We start from the raw sequence: 20734 nt of genomic DNA, 5'->3' as shown, positions 1-20734 counted from the left end.
GAAATTACTATTTGATCCTATAATCAAAACTTTTTACTTGCACTGGTCAAGTCCAAGGAGTATTTAGTAAAAATATTGGACACAACCTTCAATATCGCCTAGCTGAATAAATGCCTACTTGTAAAAACTCATATTTTGAGAGATGTCCAGTATGAATTTGGACATTTAGAGAGAGATTATGATTTCAACCAAGTGTAACAAAGGACAGGTTCTTCCATTTCAAAGTTTTGTATATAATACAAGCACTTCTCTTTCATCTACAGAATCCCCAACATACAGTCTTTCTCTGAAAATGGTCAGAAGGAAAGCCAAAGGAATCTCCACAGAGCTCTAATTTTGCTGGTCAAAGACAGAAAAAAAAAAGTTTATTTTATAATGCCCTACTGGGAGCTGAAGGAAAGGAAATGTAAAATTAAAAAAAAAATCTGTAAAAGAAGATAATTATACAAAACCACAAAAACTCCAAAGCTTCAAAAAATACATGGACATTCAAAAGAGAATTATAGGAAGATGGCAGAGTAGGAAGTCCCAGGAATCTGTCCCCTACCTACACAACAATTTACCTGGTAGAATCTATCTTATGACACTATTTTGGAACTTTGGAGTCTGTTGAAGACTTACAATTTCCAGGAGAAGTTTTTCATAGCAAATGATGGTTAGTTACAGTCAATAGCAACTCTTTGCTCAGCAGTGACTATCCATGGCTCTTCTCAGTCAATCTTTATAATGAAAGTACTTAAGGGACAATTTACCCTACTGACTGGCCATTAAGAAAAGAACAACTGTTTTACCCACTTTCTTTTCTTTCTTTTATATATCTATATATCTTTATATTGATTTTCAGAGAGGAAGGAAAAGGAGAGAGAGATAGAAACATCAATGATGGCCAAAAATCATTGATCAGCTGCCTCCTGCATGCCTCCTACTGGGGATCGAGCCCGTAACCCAGGCATTTGCCCTTGACTGGAATCAAACCCAGAACCCTTTAGTCCACCGGCCTACATTCTATCCACTGAGCCAAACCAGCTAGTGTCCTACCCATTTTTCTAATACTGTTACATGCCATGAAATACTTTAGCTAAGAGAGTATGACAGACTACCTCCTGAAATTCTATAAAATGTGCACTAGAATGAATTGTAAGATTTCCCAGTAATTGATGGAATCATTAATAACAAATATACCTGTGAATAAAACTCTAGGTTGGGAAAGGATCCCCTCAAAGATTTAAAGACCTGTTGCCTTGTGTTTTGGTTTCCATGATGCTACAGAGAACTCTGATGATTCTGATTACTTTGTGTATGGTCTTGTATCTTTTTTCTTTCTATATCTGACAAAATTATTTTCAAAAAAATACTTGTCTCTAGAGTTCCTTATAATATTCATATCATTATATATACCAATACAAGAGGAACTGAATATATACCAAAACATAAACAACTTTTTAATTCAAACGTTAGAAAGTTATTTGAGCAAAAAAAGAAAAAAGGAGTGTGAGAGAGAACTCATGGACATGGACAACAGCGTCCATTTCAGAGGGGTGAGGGCATTGGAGGGAGGTGGAAGAGGTCATAGAGGGGATAAAGGTGATGCAAAAAATTATTTTTTTAAAAAAAGTAAATTATTTTATTCTACATCTAAATTAGCAAAAATAATAAGACATTAGCCTAGCTGGTGGCTCAGTGGTTGAACATCGACCCATGATCCAAGAGGTCACTGGATCAATTCCGACGAAGGCACATGCCAGGGTTGAGGGGTCAATCCCAAGTAGGGGACATACAGGAGGCAGCAGATCAATGTTTCTCTCTCATTGATGTGTCTATCCCTCTCCTTTCCTCTCTCTAAATAATCAATTAAAAATAATAAAAAAATTAATTTTTAATCAACAGTGAGTTCAGTTAATAATTGGCATGAAATGTAAAACAAAACAAATATTTCTAAGATAGTAATTTGTCAAATACAATGTAGAAATTAACAACAAATTTAATTACGGTGGTAGGTAGATCATAGAAAAGTTTTACTGGAATGGTTATTGTTTAGATTTTTATTTGCTTAATTATTTAAAGGCTTATTTTACTGAGTGACTTACCTTGGCAAGGTCTAACATTTACTATGTTTGATTATAAAAAGAAAAATAAAGTTTCTATTTTCCATGTAATATTATTACTTAAGGGAAACTGTGTTCAGCTATCTTATCAAGATACTAGATACTGAAGTCATTATCTGAGTTCCTGTAACTACCTACCTGAGTGCTTGTTCTTAGAAACAGTTTTGTGGTAGGAGACTATTTTTGAAAAAGATAAAATACAAATTCATATGTCAGAGTATTTGGATAGAGTAATTTTGGCAGTGTGTGAAAATGCATTCTTAAGCTAATATTTGTCATTTAATGTCTACTCAATTTCCATGACCCAGATACCTTGTTTTCCCGCAAACTATTTTTCCCTTGAAGAAGATGGTGCATTATTATTTCATCTAATATTTTACACCCATCAAATGGTATTATAAGCTTTAAAGGAGATTAACGTATGCAAATTTATAAGCCAGGTTATTATTACTTCAATTCAAATAGCAAATTTGGAGGAAGGAAGGGAGGGATGGTAAGAGAGTTAGGTTTGTGTCTTCATTCTTGTTAAGTAAACATATTTGTGTAGGGTTTTAAACATATGCGCAAGTACTGAAGACCATATTTTCTTCAGAAAATATTAAATTTTTCTGTAGTTTCATGTGTGTTCAGTATCATTATCTGGAGCATTTCTCAATGAAATTTGCTTGAATGAAAACAAAAAGGATTTAATCAGGATATGTTTTGATAACAGCTGAAAGTTTTTTGGCTTTTTTTTATTTTGCAACTAGCTTTGACTAAGGAGACAAGACAATTTAATAAAATGGTGAATAGCATTTCTGCTGACAGATCTGATATAGCAAGACAGTGACTGTCACATAAGAGGCGACCACACATACGTGCTCATTCCATATTTTTTTCTTTCCTCATAAGGCACAAACGGAAGCTATTTCTCCTGAGGTGGCATAATTACAGTGGAGGTTTGTCGATTTTACCCACTTCAAGACAAAGAAGACAGCCAGTGCTCACATTAATATTTTCCTGCAGAATGGCAGTTGACAGGAAAATAACTATCATTCATCACTGAAAAGTGTTCAATTCTAAATAGTATGTGCAGCTATCACGAGCCCAAACTATAACTTCTTCCAACTATATTTTAATGTAGATTTTCAAAAATAAAATATAACTAGAAACACACACACACACACACACACACACACACACACACACACACACATATAAACACAGAATGAACTGTAGGCTCTGCCCGGAGGCTTCCTCAGGCTATTTTAAATTGCATAGCACCTCATCATGAGCTGGCTTAGTCCCAGACAGTAGGCAGACAGTGGGCACATTCTTGAAGCTGTAATAAATATCAGGTTCAAAATGCTGATATCAAAATTTGTGTCATGTTTAAAAACAGCAAGGGATAGAAATGTCACCTGCAAGATCCCCCTTCTTTTCTTTTAGAAGGTTAGAAATTGGATTTGCTTCATAATCTCTCAGAAAACACATTTTGTGCAAATTGAATGTATTCTAATATCCTGTTTAGCTTAGCACGGTGAGCTGTATCATTAAGGGACAGAGTTTGATCTCTTAAGAATGTTGGCTTTCCTTGAAATATCTTAATCACATTGAAAACTTCTTATATGACATATGAGAACTTGAATTGACATACAATTTTATAAATACTTTATGCTTACTTAGTGTGCTTCCCTTGTCTCTATTATCCTTGAATGTATTTATTTTGAAAAGAATTTGGAAATGAATTCATGAGATCATTAAATGTAACTGCCACCGCTGGAGTGAAAGAAAGTGCTTTCTGAGCCTATAATGCAGCACAAATCCCATTGGTAGACAAAAGCTTGCTGTTTGATATAAACTGGAAATTTATCTCTGATGCATATACTAGTAAAAGGTGTAGACTCAATATTAACACATACAAAGAAATTCTAAAGTAGTGGTGATTCTTCTCATCCTTAAAATTACAATTTTTAGGGAAATATTAGGCAATATAAAAAAGTCCATTTTATAATGTGCCGGCCAATGGATTTACAGGTTGTCATTCAAATGGCATCTTTAGACCTTGCTTGGCTCATCTGTGAAATGTGCTGATGGAGAAAGCACCATAGAAATACAGTTACTGTGGCAAACCCATCTAGCTCCAAAGGCATTGTACCACAAAGGGCGACAGTGATCACAGTGTTAATGGTTAGAACTAGGGAAGAGCCACTCTAACTTTGAGTCAGGCCTTTCACATTCTGAGGAATAAGAGACCTGAACATTCTGGGTGTTCATTAAACCTCTAATGTAGTCCATTGACATTGGCACAGAGTTCAGTTATGACGCAGGAAGCCTAGGGCCTGGCTGTGTAAGCATGTGATTCCACTGTCAGTTCCCCCGTGACAAGGAGGACACAGCCTTCCCTTTGCATCTCAGGAACAGTGATTGATCAGGCTTCCTTTGCATTTTCCTTTCAGAGAGGAGAAACCCAGGGCAGCTAATTGAGGAGAAATGACATCAGTCATTGGAGTTCCCCAGATGTGGCATCGTGCATGTGCATCACCCTGAGGTGATGCAAGGAAGGGAGTCAATTAAGGGGAGCAGGAATTCAATACATCTGAGATATGAACAGGGCCAGAAAAAATTCCTATTGTGGAGCCAGAATTCATTCAGTAAGAATTTTACTGAAACATTTTTAAAACATGATTAGAGTAACATGATCCAAAAATACGTTTTCAAAGGAAATGGCTATAATTAAAATGTGCAGAAGAAAGAAAAAAAGAAAAGTTATACAAGGGCATCCCTTTATATTTGTCTTCTATAAAAGCAGCTTTTATAACCCATGACTACACAGGGTTTCTAGTATCTCACGGTATTTCATAAGCTAGCCTAAGTCCTAATATGGGTGACAATGTTTAAATGTTTATTACTTCCTTTCAGTAATTTTCTTTCATATGGTTCCAAGAGTTTGTATACATATATATTCCTGGCTGTACACATTGTACATATTTATTCCTACAAGCGTTCAGTTGTATAATTGGAATTACCATTGCGTCCCCTGATTAATTATTAAAAGTGGCGCATGGAAGACCTCTCTATATATAGAGGTCTGAAGCAAAGCTCCATGAGGCAGGAGAATCCAGAACCCTGCCACCAGCGTGACAAGTCACATATGGTTAAAGATATTAGAAGGAGGTGCATTTTGATGACAAAGAAAGGACACAGGGAGGTGGCAGGTGAAATTGACAGTCAACTGGAACAAGTGCAGACAACTTTGGAAAGGTCCACAGAACAACAGTTGGTAGCCCCAGTGCCTGATCAGAGCCTCTTTGAAATGCTCTGGGAGGAAATGCTTCTCCTGTCACCTGCGGACTCTATATTCTACCTTGCCCTTGGCCTCTCAAGATCCAGCAAGAACACTACTCACCGAAGACTCACTCTGTCAGCAGATCTGCCAGATTTTACAGCAGACATCCTCGCGTATGTTGGCATGAAGAGGCAGGAAGGGATCTCCTATGGCAAGAGAGCTGTATTCACTTCCTCTTAAATCAGTGGGTCGTTTCAAAGGGAACCAGTGGTTTTGATCAGAAAAGAAGAGTATGTGATGTTCGCATACATTCTCACCCACTGTTCTGCAAGGGGGATCTGTCAGTTCTGACAAGAGGAAGTGGAGAAAAAAAAATCAAGCTGTTCCATTTTCATATATATTGAGAGCACAAAGCAATACTGATTTAGTGCCTAAGCCACAGAGGGTGTAACAGGAGCAGATGAAAGATACTTTGTCCACTGGTGGATTCTCTTGAAATATGTTGGAATATGGACTGCAGTGTAATAGTGCATTCAGTAAACAGCCTTGCAGGAACTGAGGCCATCTGACTCAAATAATTATCCAAATGTGTCTCCATAGCAAGCAGGAAAAATAAATGTGAAACAGTATATATCAGAATTTCATAGTGAGGCTAAATGAGAGAGAGGGGCAGGGACATGCTATGTAACTGGGAGCATTATGTTCAGATACATAGATTTGAAGGAGATTGAGATGGTGGGATACTTCTGGCATATATATGAGGTAATAAATGGGATTTCATTGAATTCACTGGAGGAATTCTTTGGGGAAAGAAGGGATGGGGTGAGATTATCCCAGAACCCCACTAATGAGAAACAAAGCCAAAATAATCTGATATTTCCCTTTCATTGCGATATTATTTTACTTGCTGCCTGGTGCACACTCTGCAGCCATAAATTATGTGTAAAACAATTTAGTCCCCAGAAGCCTAGTTACTTGAGCAGCATTATGTTTTGCATGTTTAGTTGTCATTTCTGTTAGGGAATTATCCAAATGGGGACTCAAGCCAGGGCACACAGCATTCAGAAAGACACAGGGTCACTTTCTAATAACTGATGATAATGCGTAGTCAGTTACTGGGAGGAAGGTTGATATTTTAAAATTACAACTAAGATGCAAAGTGCCAATCAGATAAGCAAAAATAAAATGTTTTGCCTCCATTCAACATTTGGCCTGGTGTGCTTTGAGTCTCTCCAGATTAGTGACAGTCTTCACATAGGATGTCAGGTTGAGAGTTTACCTGTGATCTCAACTTTAAAAGGAGGGACACAGCAACTGAATTCTAGACCTAGGTTGACTAGCTAGAAAACTACCCCTGCAGTAAATGTTCTAGTAACCCTTTTTAGATAGAAATTAAAATACATAAATGGCAGAATATTAACAAAAATTTTTCTTAGGGACCAAGTGGTAATCTATTTTTTTTACATGTATCTGTTTATTTTTGGCAAATTTTATTATTTTATTATTACAAATACATAGAGAATCCCAAATGTATGTAGTTTGCAATTATTTTTTAACAATATGAGCACATCTATCCTATATAAGAAAAGCCTAATATGCTAAATTTCTGGTCATCCAGTTGGCCGCTCAACCAATCAAAGCGTAATATGCTAATGATATGTTAAAGCCACTCAACTGCTTGCTATGAGATGTAATGACCACCAGGGGCAGACGCTCCAACCGGTAGGTTAGCTTAGCTTGCTGCTGGGATCCAGCTGATCAGGACTGAGCGAGATGGGCCAGACAAACTCTGGAGCCCTCCCGTGTTCCTCCCTGGCTGGCCAACCTCCTGTCTCCCTCCCTGGACCTCATTGTGCACCAGTGGGTTCACTCAGCCTGGCCTGTGCCTTCTCACAATCCTGGACCCTATGGGGGATGTCAGAGAGCCAGTTTTGGCCCAATCCCGCAGGCCAGACTGAGGGACTCCACTGGTGCCCAAATTCATGCACTGAGCCTCTAGTTTAACTATAATGTAAGTCAAATATTGAAAAACTAGAGGCCCGGTGCACAAAATTTTTGCTTGGGTTGGGAGTATCCCTAGGCACAAATTGCGAGATGGCACAGGCCAGGCCGAGGGACCCCACCGGTGCACAATTGGGGCTGGGAGGGATGCAGGAAGTTGGCCAGCCGGGGAGGGACTGCAGAAGGGCTCCAGGGCATGTCCGGCCCATCTCGCTCAGTCCCAATCTGCCGGACCCCAGCAAGAAGCTAACCTACTGGTTGAAGTGTCTGCCCCCTGGTGGTCAGTGCATGTCATAGCGAGCAGTTGAGTGGCCTTAGCATATCATTAGCATATTACACTTTGATTGGTTGAATGGCCAACCAGTCAATCAGACACTTAGCATATTAGGCTTTTATTATATAGGATTACTTAATAACCTTGATCATGCCTTTCTTTATTATAGCAATTAAATTAACCACTATTCTAACACTTATCTTTACTGGTGAGCTTTATCTTTTCTAAAATTGATCTATATGAAATCACATTGAATGTATAACTCAGTGTCTGGTTTCTTAACTTCAAACATTTGCTAGTGAAATTCTTCCAGGCTTTTTTCATGTAGCAAAACAAATTATCTGCTGCTGAATAAACATATTAAACCCCCCTCTCCTGCTTCCATACTTAGTGACTTAAATCAACTTTACTCACTTCTAGTTTCTCATAGTTTTGTGAAGGTGAGTTGGCAAAGCATCTCCTTTCTGTTCTACTCAGCATTGCCTTATAGACTGAGGGCTGGGATTTAGTAAGATGAAAACTTACAAAGTCATATGATTGATGCTTAAAATGAAAATATGTCTGGCACACTTCGTCATCTTGGACATCAGTCTATTCTATGTCAGAAATTAGCAGAGTAGATTAAACAGTCTATGATTCAATTACATGCTGTCTGGAAGGAGCTCACTTCAAATACAACAACATGGAGATTGACAGAAAAACGGGAAAAAAGAAATATCATGCACACAGCTATCAAAACAACAATAATAAAACTGGAGTGACTATATTAAAAATCATTAATGTAGATTCAGAGCAAGGAATATTACTAGAAATAAAGAGGGGCATTGACTAATGACAAAATAATGACCCTAAATGTGTATATATCAAACAATAGAGCTTCATAGTAGGTGCTGTGAACACTGAAAGAGCTAAAAGGAGAAACAGGACATCACAATTACAAATGTTGGAACTTCTACAACCTTTCTCTACACCAGAAATATAGAACACTTGAATGACACAGTCAACCAACAGAATCCAATGGACATACATGTATAGTTAAGAGCTGTCAGAATTTATAACAGAGACCTCAACTTAGGAATGGGGAGGGCTGGTGGGAGGGACTCACACACCCTGTGTCTCTGGAAAAGCCCTACAGGACAAATTAGGTTTATAACAGAGGTGTCTGGTTGGAGCAGCCCCTTGTCTTTCCTCAGTGAAAAGGGGCTTCCTGTTTCTTGTGTCAGGGTGTGCCTGTGGCTCTCTGTTGCTGCATGTACCAGTTTGCAATTATCTTTCTGCCAAATAAATCACTTTTGGTGACAAAATTTCTAGTTGACTTTTGTTTACTGTTGGCAGAACAAAAACTTGTTTCATAGGTTTTAAAAACTGTATATAGCCTAAGTTATTACAATTGTTGCCTTAAATAGGTATTGTATTTTTAGATCACAATTCAAAATTGTGAATGATGTTTGTATTTTTGCAAATGTACAAGTAACATTGGTGCTGTTGATGTTTTTATTGTAACAAGTATATTATAATTGTCCTATATAGAACTTAAAATTTGCTAGGCCAGCATATTTAAGGGTTAACTTAAATAATAGGACTAATTCAAATAATTCCTGCACATCCCACACTATTTCAGTTTGTTCTTTCAAAATGCATGCTCTTGCTGATGCCACTGCATCAGTCCTTGTCCCACTTCCAGTGACCATATGGCATCTATGTGAATGTTCTATCATTGCCTAACTTTGTGTGCTCGAATGGCACAGCAATTCACTGCATTTCCAAAAGCTCTATAATGTTTATCACTGATGGCCATTTGATATTTTTATCTTATCCTCATGATGTATTAGTGCAGAAAATAAAATTGGTATTCGAAAACCAGTGGAGGCTTTGTGAATCTGACTGCTATATAGAATTCTATTGTTTTTTGAAAGATCAGTTGCTTATATAGATGCACAGAATTGAGGACATAGCTTCTTAATTTGTAAAAAGAGCAACCATAGGTCTGTAGCAGATGTATAGACATGTCAGCTTGCAATAGAAGCCTTGTAATTTGACAAGAGGGTGTGATTAGAGGATGCTTAAATTCACCTGCTTTTTTTCTCATCTCTCTGTTTCTCATGCTACTTTAAGGACTATATACATATGTACATACACACATACCTATATACATACATGTATACATGCATGCATTCATATACACATACATACATACACACATATATGCATACACACATACATACACTGGGTGAATTCTTAAGATTTTTATCTAAGCATAAACTACAATTTTATAATTCCAAATGGTATCAGTTCTTATGGAATATTTTAAAGTATTTCTGATCTTCAAGAGGACAATGATGTTATCAAATTTCGATTTCTACTTTGATGTTCAAGGAAAGGATAAAGCCAATTCCATGAAATATAGCAGACATAGGGAATTGACAACTTATATTTTAAGACGACTGCTCAACATTTCACTAATTTCATATTATTTCAAAAAATTTGTTGAGGCTTTGCAGACGCCGCCACCTCGAAGCCTCCCATGACCAACCATGGTGAACCCCACTGTGTTCTTCGACATCTCCATCGACGGTGAGCCCCTGGACCGCGTCTCCTTTGAGCTGTTTGTAGACAAAGTTCCAAAGACAGCAGAAAACTCCCGCGCTCTGAGCACTGGGGAGAAAGGATTTGGTTATAAAGGCTCCTGCTTTCACAGATTATTCTGGGATTTATGTGCCAGGGTGGTAACTTCACACGCCATAATGACACAGGCGGCAAGTCCATCTATGGCAGTGGTTCTCAACCTTGGCTGCACATTAGAATCACCTGGGAATCTTTTTAAAATCCTGATTTCTGGGCCTCATCCTCCGGAAATTCTGTTTCTTTGTTACTAATGTTGTGGTCCCACCCCATAACAAAGAAACAATTTCCGGAGGATGTGGCCCAGAAATCAGGGTTTTAAAAAGATTCCCAGGTGATTCTAATGTGCAGCCAAGGTTTAGAGCCACTGATCTATGGGGAGAAATTTGAGGATAAGAACTTCATTCTGAAACATACAGATCCTGGCATCTTGTCCATGGCAAATGCTGGACCCAACACAATCATTCCCAGTTTCTCATCTGCACTGGCAAGACTGAGTGGTTGGCTGGCAAGCATGTGGTCTTCCGCCAGTTGAAGGAAGGCATGGATATTGTGACAGCCATGGAGCGCTTTGGGTCCAGGAATGGCAAGACCAGCAAGAAGATCACCATTGCTGACTGTGGACAACTCTAATAAATTTGACTTGTGTTTTATCTTCACCACCAGACCATTCCTTCTGTAGCTCCAGAGAGCACCCCTTCACCCTGATTTGCTTGGAATGTTTTATAATCTCTGTGCTCTTGCCAGTTTATTCGGTTCCATAATTTCCTTACCCCTCCCAGTCTAGCTGGATTGCAGAGTTAAGTTTATGATTATGAACGAAAAATTAAACAGTTGTCTGTCAAAAAATATGTGGAATGTTAAAAATTAGGAAAACAACATATTCAGTCGATGATTATGGGGCAGTTTCTTTCATTTTTGTAATAAATATATTCTAAAATATTCCTATTTAATAAATACTATAACACAAAAGAGTTCATGGTCATTTTAATTTTCTGGAAGATATTACGCCACTGATATTAAAATAACATTATGATAAGATGAGGTGCTTTTACAAAAATGCTGTTTATAAGTCTTAGTAAATGTCAGTGAGCCTATCAATAGCAACCTTAGAGCTGAGTAAATGAATCTAAAATAAGAAAGTAAAAGGCATAATCCTAGCATCAACTGTAAATACCCTATTCTTTACAGTAATTATACTGTAGGTCATGCCCGTCGAATACTTTCTGATATTCCTTTCTACAAATTAAAAATACTTGTTGAAATGTGTTATTAAAAACAATAAAATAATTGTGTGTTAGTGAGAAAATATGTTAAGCACCTCTCTACACAAGAAGTAAACATACTTTCACCTTCATGTCAGGTAATGCATTTTTTGTAGGCAAGATGTGAAAAAAATTGCAGGTGATTTTTCACATCCAAATTTTAAAAATATATTTTTATTGATTTCAGAAAGAAAGGGAGAGGGAAAGAGAGACAGAAACATCAATGATCAGAGAGAATCATTGATTGGCTGCCTCTTGCACACACACTGGGGATAGAGCCTGCAATCTGGGCATGTGCCCTGACCAGGAATTGAACTATAACCTTCTGGTTCACAGGTCAATGCTCAACCACAGAGCCACACTGGCCAGACCACATCCACATTTTTATAGCCATTTTCATAGTGAAGCATTGTCAACATTACTATTCTAAGGATGATAAAGATGTGACATTCTGCATTGTAATTGATTACAATTAAAAACTACCTTCATATATTTGGGATTGTACCCTCCACCTCTCCATTCACCCTTCCTGAAGCAACTCCCAAATTTTCTGATGGATGATTTCCATAGTAGAAAGCACTGAGGCAATTACACATTCAAACTCAGGCTCCTTGCCCTTTCACTAGGAAGGTGAGTCTATTCAACGAAAAGGGACATGAACATTTAAAGGATAGTCTAGAAAATCAAAATATTTAATCCACCACACAGTTTCCTTGACATTATTACAACAAAATAAATCCATCTTCTTCTATTCTCTTTTGGGGGCAAAAAGAGAATATGTTCTCCATTTAATTTAAGTGGAATCGAAAATGTAATCACACAATTTAAAATGTGCTATGCCACAGGCACACTAGTTATGAATTCAAGTGCTGGTTAATGAGATTTTTTTAGGCCAACCCTGCCTCCTGTGACATAGTGCATTATACTCACTGAACACATGCGAGCAAATTATGAGAAGAACAAAAGTAGGGGATGCAGGTGCCTGGCTCTGCGAGGAGTCCCAGCTGCGCCGCCCTTTGTAGAGCTCCGACATGACATAATACCACCATTTGCTTAGGCTGAGGGTTGTAGCTACAGGATTTTTGAGATAGGAACTGAGTGTACCCACCTGCTAAATGTGGATATATTCTCATGGCTATTGAACTTGAAATGCTTCAGGGTAAGAAAAAGGCAAAGAGGTGTTCCTCTCTGCCTTTAGGGAGCAGAGCCTATACTCATCACCAAAGGACAAGCTTGACTGTCCCAAATAAGCCTCCTGAAATTCTCCATGAAACGCCATTTCCCAAGTACATGGCAAGAATGACAAACTCTGTCCAACACTCTCAGTAGGATGCCAAGAGAAAATTATAAGCAGATTTATTTTAATGCATAGACAACTTAAGCTTCAAACTGTATATATACTAGAGGCCCAGTGCATAAAATTCATGCACGGGATGGGGAAGAGGTCCCTGAGCCTGGCCTGCACCCTCTCCAATCTGGGATCCCTCAGGAGATGTCTGACTGCTGGGATCAGGCCTACACTGGCAGTTGGACATCCCTCTCACGATCCAGGACCGCTGGCTCCTAACCGCTTTCCTGCCGGCCTGCCTGATTGCCCTTAACCACTCTTCCTGCTGGCCTGATTTCCCCTAACTGCCCTCCCCTACCAACCTGATCACCCCTAACTGCTCTCCCCGGCAGGCCTGATTGCCCTTAACTGCCTCTGCCTCAGCCCCCACCACTGTGGCTTTGTCTGGAAGGATGTCAGGTCTAATTAGCATATTACTCTTTTATTAGTATAGACTCGAGGCCCAGTGCACAAAAATTTGTGCACTCGGGGGGATCCCTCAGCCTGGCCTGTGACGGCTCGCAGTCTTGGGATCCCTCTGGGGATGTCCACCTGCTGGATTAGGCCCACTCCCTCGTGGGGTCAGGCCTAAGCTGGCAGTCAGACATCCATCTGGCAGCCTGGGAGCCCTCTGGGGATGTCCACTTGCCAGCAGGGAGCAGGCCTAACCTACAGTCGGACATCCTTAGCACTACTGAGGAGGTGGGAGAGGCTCCTGCCACCACTGCTGTGCTGGCAGCTGTCAGCCTGGCTTGTGGCTAAGCAGAGCTCCCCCTGTGGGAGCGCACTGACCACCAGGGGGCAGCTCCTGCATTGAGTGTCTGCCCCCCGGTGGTCAGTGAGTGTCATAGTGACCAGTCATTCCCAGTCGTTCTGCTGTTAGGGTCAATTTGTGTATTACCCTTTTATTATATAGGATAGAGGCCTGGTGCACGGGAGGAGGCCAGTTGGTTTGCACTGAAGGATGTCCCGGATCGGGGTGGGGGTCCTACTGGGGTGACTGGCCAGCCTGGGTGAGGGGCTGAGGGCCCTTTACAGGCTGTCCATGCCTGCGGGCTGGAAGCAGGTATCTGGGCTTTATTTAACTTCTATAATTGAAACTTTGTAGCTTTGAGCGGAGTCCAGGACTGGCCAGGGCAGGAGGGAAGCTTGGCTTCCTCCATTGCTGGGGGCAACCCAAGCCTCCTGCTCGCTCCAGCTCCGTGACTGCTGCCATCTTTGTAACGGAGTGAGGGAGTGACGGAGTGAGGGAGTGGCAGTTAATTCGCATACTACTCTTTTATTAGCTAGGACTAGAGGCCCCGTGCATGAAATTTGTGCATGGGGAGGCATTTCTCTCAGCCCGGCCTGCACCCTCTTCAATCCGGGACCCCTCGGGGAATGTCAGACTGCTGGTTTAGGCCCGATTCCACACTGGCAGTCGGACATTCCTCTCGCAATTCAGGACCACTGGCTCCTAACCACTCACCTGCCTGCCTGCCTGATCACCCCTAACCACTCTGCTTGCCAGCCTGATTGCCCCCAACTGCTGGCCTGATCACCCCCAATTGCTCCCCCCCCTGCTGGCTTGATTGGGGTTGGAGGGCGATTGGGGGTGGGGACGGCCATGGGAACAGGCTGTGGTCAGTGGGCTGGCTGGCCATGCCCCCAAATGGGGTGGGGGTGCCAATCAGGGGCCAGCAGCTTGGGGGAGGAGCCATGGGTGGTTGGCCACCCAGCCCCACCCCTTATTAGGGAGGTATTAGGGAGGGAGGGTGCGATCAGAGGCAGGCAGCTGCAGGGAGAGGCCTATTGTGGTGGGGCAGGCTGATCAAGGGCGGGGCTGGCTTGGGGGCGGGGATGGGGGGGGAAGGAAGGGGGTGTTTGACCGGCTGGCCTGCTCTTTTTTTTTCTTTGGCAACTTCACGACTTTTATTTGCAGTGCCTGTGCTATGTCTCAAAAATACCTTCTCCCCCTGCCCTGGACAGTGTTGGGAGGGAGCAACAAAAAATAGAAGATGTCCCTCCCTACTGTACACAGACCCTATATACAGACCCACCTGGCCCAAGCCGGTGAGATGCTTGGCACAGTTTCAGATCCCTGCTCAGGGGCTAGAGGGGTGACTGGTGGCAGCACACGTGAAAGGGGACCTCTGGGTGGCCACTCTGGTCCTGGCTACTGGTCCTGGCACTTCCTGGTTCTTGGTTCCTTCCTGGGCCTGCCTGCAGCCCCGGTCCCCCTTCCTGGCTCAGCCTCCTGTCTCCCTCCTGGCCTCAGATGGTCCCCTTGGCTCCTGGGGGCTCTGTCCTTCCCTCCTAGCCTGGAGGTCCCAAGGGGAGGGTATGGTTTCTCAGAGACTCCCCAGCAGCCATGTCACTCGTGTTCACATAGAGGAAGGGGTGCGTGTGGCAGAAGCAGCTGTATAAATGCGGGTGCAGGGCAAGTTCTCCGGGGTCACTTGAACAGTTTGCTGATAACGTGGATCAGGGCCGTGTTCTCCTCTTTGAGGCTCTGGCTGTCAGCCCGGAGGTTGGACAGGCCCTTCAGCTCCTCTTTCAGCTTAGCAGTCTTGCCCTCCAGGGCCCAGCGCTCAAATCTCCCCAGCTCCAGGAGGGCTGGCCTCTCTGCAAAGCGCTCCTGCCTCTGTGTGGTGCGCTCCAGCTCCACCTTGAGTTGTGGGATCTGCAGCGTGGTCTGGATCAGGGCCTCACGAAGTCTCTAGTTTTCAAGGTGCAGCTTTGCATAGAGCTTCCTGAAGCCTCCCTCGGGCTCTTCTGATTCGGGCTGGGGTTCTGGGTGTAGGTCTTGCTGCCTCTGGAGGGGAAGGCTGGATTCGCCTCCTCCCCCTTCGCAGGCCCTCTCCTCTCCTCGCCATCTCTGCAGTGCTCCCTGGAGGCCTGTGGTTCCTGTCCCTGCCCGTCAGGTGCCTCTGCTCTCTGGGCGGGGCCATCAGAATTCTCAACCCCAGGGACTCGGGACTGCCAGGAAGGGTCCAGGCTCTGTGCGCCCTGCTCTTGATCAGGATGGGAGAGTCCAATCAGGGGCAGGCCAGCAGGGGGGAGGGGCTGCGAGGTTGGCCGCAGGCCTCAATCCCTGATCAGCTGATTTGCTGGCTACAGTGGGTGTCATAGATACCGGCCCAATCAGGGCCATCTTCTGTGGGTTTGTGTCTCCACTGGCTGGGGCCCCAGGAGCCCAGTGCCATCCATGGCCATGGGGCTGGGGCTGGGGTCCAGACTCCCCACAGGTTTGTGTCTCCAATGGCTCGGGCCCCAGCAGCCCAGCAACGTGGCCATGGGGCTGGGGCAGGGGTCCAGACCCCCCGCAGGTTTGTGTCTCCACTGGCTCCAGCCCCAGCAGCCCAGCGCCATGGGGCTGGGGCTGGGGCTGGGGTCCGGACCTCGGAGGCTTGTGTCTCTGCTGGCTCGGGTCCCAGCAGCCCAGAGCCATGGGGCTGGGGCTGGGGCTGGGGCTGGGGTCCGGACCCCGGAGGCTTGTGTCTCTGCTGGCTCGGGTCCCAGCAGCCCAGCAACGGGGGGGGGGGGGCTGGGTTTGGGGTCCCGATCCCCCTGCATGGTTGTTCTCTCCAGCTCTGGGCCGCGCCTGCGTGTTGTTCTGTCAGGCTCGCCCGCCCGGCCCCTCCTCCTGAGCTGGTCGTGACCTTTACGCCATCCTGACCTAATTTGCACATTACTCCTTTTTATATATATAGATATATACGCATGTATGTATAATGAATGTATTGCATTTATTATATAACTGTTATCCATATAGGTAATAGAGCATTAGTACATCAAAAAAGTCATTTGGATTCCTAAAGACAAATTTACTGAATGACTTTAATTCATAAGTAACTGACAAGCTCAATTTGGTTTCTACAAAAATTGACAAAATTCAATTGGTGTACAGACATAATTTTTTTGTATCCAGAACTCAACCACCCAGCTTTATTCAAGCATTTTTGCTTTGCTGGCATCACCTTGCCTGATAAAACTAAAACAAGATTGGCTGGAACACCATTTATCTTTCCCTGGCAAACCCATTTTTATCTGTCACAATATCTCTAGGGACAACTGGGAGGAAGACATGGGGCTGGTGTGAATCTTATCTGTCTCCTCATCACTTCTGTCTCAGCTTTCCTGTTTCTGCTGAATTTTATATCTGTTATCTGTTATGCTTTCAAATAATACTGAAAAATACGTCAGATGCATTCATAGCTCCAAAAACTACCTAAACAGTTAGATGCATGAGGCTCATTGTTTCTGACTTAAAAGAAGAAAAGAGCAGGAAGCACTGAAGCTGAGTTATTTAACCCTGGAGAGTGAGGTGTCTCTTTCTAAAACCCTTGCACCATTTTGCCCTTAAACTTTTAAGTTGCTGTCATTTCCCGTTCCCCTTCTCCTCACCTCCTCACCTCCTCATCTCTCTAGCACAAACTGCCCTTAGAAACACCAAAGGTTTTCTTAATTGCTACGCACAGTGATTTAGTCTACACACACACACACACACACGCACGTACACACACACACACACACACTCAGTCATTCCTGGCCCAACTGGGCATCTCCATTTCTTGAACAGAACAACTAATAATCTGATGCAAAAAAAGAAAAAAAAAAGAAAAAAGAAAATTTACTCCCTAAAAAATTGCTGATGGTTGCTTTTCCATCCCAGCTTTATGTCCGATCTTGAATCTGTCTAAATATTGAGAAGAAACATGTGGAAGCTCACATCCTAATCAGAAAAAACAGGAGCATCATACAATGTCTGAGGAATCCATTGTAAGAGCAGCGCACAGCGAACTCCATGGTAGCCGAGTGAGCGGTCTGTACAACACCTTTCCTCCTTCCCTTGTGCTCCAGCCACACTCACCTCTCTCATCTCCTCAGTCAGGCTGCAGTGTTACAGCTCAGGCTTTTACCTTCGCTTCCTTTCCAAATTTTCTTCTTCTGGTGTCCTTTATTCTAGCTGTTAATTTCCCCATCATATCCCAGCCTAGAATAAATACTACTTTACTCACATATATGCCACTACATTCCCCAGTGTTTCCCTGCTCATCCAATGCTTCATTAGAAATATATATGTACAAATATATATATATATATATATATATATATATATATATATATATATATATATTCCTATATAATAAAAGCGTAATATGCTAAGTGTCTGATTGGTTGACCATTCGGTCCATTGCTCAACCAGTCACTATGATGTGCACTGACCACCAGGGGGTAGACGCTCCAACCGGTAGGTTAGCTTGTTGCTAGGGTCCAGCTGATCTGGACTAGGCAAGAGGGCTGAACATGCCCTGGAGCCCGCCCATGATCCCTTGCCAGTTGGCTAGCCCTGGGCAAGATGGCTCCGATCGGCCCTTATCGCTCGCCAGGCCGAAGGACCCCATCTGTGCATAAATTCGTGCACCGGACCCCTATTATGTACATAAGTATACACACATATATATGTAATATATATGTATATACATTATATTTATATGCATATATAAAAGCATATTGAGCCTGTGTAATTTTAAATTGTTATTGATTTTTTAGAGAGAAAGGAGGGGAGAGGGTCACAGAGAGAGAAACATCAATGTGAGAGTGAAACATAGATCTGATGCCTCTGGTGCAACCCCTACAGAGGATCAAGCCTGAAACCCAGGCATGTGCCCTGACTGGGAGTCATACCAGCAACCTTTTGGTGCATGGGACAAAGCCCAACCTATTGAACCACCCCAGCCAGGGCTATCTGCAATTTTTTAAATGAAGCATAGGATGAGCAGGGGAACCTACCTCTGGAAAATGTAGCAGCATTTATGTGAGTTTAATTTCAGTAGTAGAACCATTTGTTTCTATTTTTGAGCTAAACTATTTTAGTCATGAAATGTGATTTTCTGATTAGACCACCTTATTCCTATTTGTATTGTCTTTCTGAAAATAGAAGAATATGTATATTTCAAATATAATAGGGAATTAGACCTTTAAAGAGACTTTAGCACTAATAGTTTTTAATTTAATTCAAAATAAAATGATCCAACAGTTAGATACCAAGCATTTATTTGAGAGTTCTTCCTAAGTTATTTCTCCAAATTAATTACACATTGAATACTCTCAGCATGAGTGCATTTAAAACAAAGAATTAAAGTCATTTTTCTATTCATCTGTGTCCTTTGAAAAAAGAGAATTTTAACACTGATAGAAAGTAGAGTTCATCCAACCCATAGCATCAACTGAACACTGCTTTGAGAGGGTTAACATAAGACTATACTAAAAACCACAACTGAAATCCTTTAGGTTTTTCCTCAGTGATGACACCACAATGGAAGCCACACTTGAATGCAGTCCCTTCCAGCATTGAATTGATTCTGGTTTGGCTTTTTTTAACAGGAAGATGTGACAGATGTTATACTATGTGACTCATGTCTAGACCATCAGTTGACTCTGTCCCAGATGCCATGTGATGGCAGTTTATTGGGAGATATCAAATCAGAACTGTCCACCACAGCCCATTCAACCCTCCAGCTGTGAAAGGTAACTGTGAATTGGTAAGCCACTGAGTTCTAGGGTGGTTCCTTACAAAGCAATGGATAATTAAAATAATTATTCATTTCAATCAAAGTATGACAGTATTAATTTTTCTTAAAATAATTTTGCAGTGCTTTTTCTTCTCCAGACTCATATATACCCCCACCTTACTTTGTAATGAGCTTCCAGCTGCTTTGCACTGCGTGTCATTTTTGTTAGTTCTGTCCTCTCTGTCATTGCTTATTCTTTCCCATAATCCTGGAATACTCTGCCCACATCTGTCTAGAATTCTGGTTAGTCATTACCTCCTCCACAATGATCCAGGTTCACCCCAGAACTCACAGAGCATTGTGTTTATACGTCTATCATGGTATTTGCCACATTATAATTAGAGGCCAGGTGCATGAAAATTCGTGCACTGGGAGGGGGTGTCCCTCAGCCCGGCCTGCCCCCTTTCAGAGTCCGGGAGCCCTCAGGGGATGGTCTACTGACAGCTTAGGCCACTCCTTCCAGATAGACCAGACATTTTCCGGATGTCCTTCTGGACAAAGCTGCAGAGGCTGTGAGGGCTGAGGCCCAGAGGTGCAGGAGAGGCAGCGGTGCGGGAGAGGTGGCAGCATGAAATTCATGCACTGGTAGGGGCCCTAGCAGCTGCCGGCTGCCAGCCAAGGCCTCCCTTCCTTCCCCCAGCCAGGGTCTTCCTCCCTTGCTGCTGGGGTCTGGCCGATCGGGACTGAGCAAGATGGGCTGGACATGCCCTGGTGCCTTCCTATTGCCCTGCCCCTCCAGATGGCCCCACCCCCGATAGGGACCCATCAGGGGTGGGGCCAGCCAGACCCTACCCATGCATGAATTCATGCACTGGGTCTCTAGTATATAATATATGCTATTATATATAGATATATAATATATACATATGTAACATACTAGAGGCCCAGTGTACAAATTTGTGCTACAGTGGGGTCCCTCAGCCTGGCCTGTGCCCTCTTGCAATCCGAAGCAGCAGGCAGCCAGAGAGGAGCCCAGGCCGGGCAACACGCCACTCCTGTTCATCCTGGCCCCACTGCTCTTGGTAGCATGCTGCTGCAGAGGTGGGAGAGACTCGCACCGCCGCAGCTGCACTCAACAGCTGTGAGCCTGGCGTCTAGTGCCCCTCAGTCAGCTGAGTGGCACTCCTGCTGTAGGAGCACACTGACCACCAGGGGTCAGCTCCTGCATTGAGCATCTGCCCCCTGGTGGTCAGTGTACATCATAACGACCAGTCAAATGGTCATTTGGTTGCTTAGGCTTTTATATATATAGCTAATACATGACAATTCATTCCTTTACCAATTGTTACAAAAATAAAAATGCATCTCAAGTTAA

General features: G+C 42.8%; 1 pseudogene; it reads left to right on the top strand.

Moving 5' to 3' along the window:
- The first annotated feature begins 10182 nt into the window (after nucleotides 1–10182).
- LOC132240301 (peptidyl-prolyl cis-trans isomerase A-like) lies at nucleotides 10183–10927 on the top strand (annotated as a pseudogene).
- Nucleotides 10928–20734: the final 9807 nt, after the last annotated feature.

The sequence above is a fragment of the Myotis daubentonii genome, chromosome 8, assembly GCF_963259705.1.
Source record: "Myotis daubentonii chromosome 8, mMyoDau2.1, whole genome shotgun sequence".
NCBI lineage: Eukaryota > Metazoa > Chordata > Mammalia > Chiroptera > Vespertilionidae > Myotis > Myotis daubentonii.
The sequence above is the reverse complement of the archived record's forward strand: the minus strand, read 5'-3'. Positions and strand labels throughout refer to the sequence as shown.